Consider the following 809-nt stretch of genomic DNA (forward strand, 5'->3'; position numbering starts at 1 on the left):
GTTTTTTGTGTGTTTTTGGGGGGGTGGTTTGTGTGTTTTTGGTTTTGGGGTGGGTGTTTTTGTGGTGTTGTGGTGTGTATGTTGTGTGGTTTTTGTGTTTTGGGGTTTTTGTGTGGGTTTGTGTGTTTGTGGTGGGGGTTGTGGGGGTGTGGTGTTGGTTTTGTGTGTGTGTGGGGTGTGTGTGTGGTGGGTTTTTGTTTGTGTGGTGGTGTGTGTTGGTGTGTGTGGGGTTTGGTGTTTGGTGTGTTTTGGTGTTTTTTGTTTGTGTGTTGTGTGTTTGTGTTTGTGTGTGGTTTTTGGTGTTGTGTGGGGTGTGTGTGTGTGTTGGGGTTTTTGTGTGTTTTCTGGTTTTTTTTGTTTTTATCTTTGGGTTTTTTTGTGTTTTAGTTTTGGTGGTTTTTGTGTTTTGTGTGTGGGTTATGGTGTTTTTGGGGGGTTTTGTGTGTGTTTGTGGTTTGGGGTTTTTTTGTTTTGTTTTTTGTAATTGTAATGTACCAGTGCTCTGCTTGTTTTAATATATGAAAATGATGTAAACCCCCTGTCTGCATTGAGTTTTTGGGGTTTTACTTTTTAAAAAACCAAAAAAAGCGGTTTTTAACATGCTTACTTTTTTACTAGAAAGGTTTTAAATAGATATAATCAGGGGAGAGACCCACCTTTGGGATTGCATAAACAAAAATCTCAGTTAAACAAATAATTGGGAATCAAACCCCTTTCTAATAGGAATTTTAGTATAATATGCATATGAAATAAGTGGGTTTGTGTTTAAACAGTGTGGGTTAAGTTTCATGGTTAATATATAGTTTTCA

This window comes from Penaeus monodon, chromosome 21 (assembly GCF_015228065.2).
Source record: "Penaeus monodon isolate SGIC_2016 chromosome 21, NSTDA_Pmon_1, whole genome shotgun sequence".
In the NCBI taxonomy this organism is placed as follows: Eukaryota; Metazoa; Arthropoda; class Malacostraca; order Decapoda; family Penaeidae; genus Penaeus; species Penaeus monodon.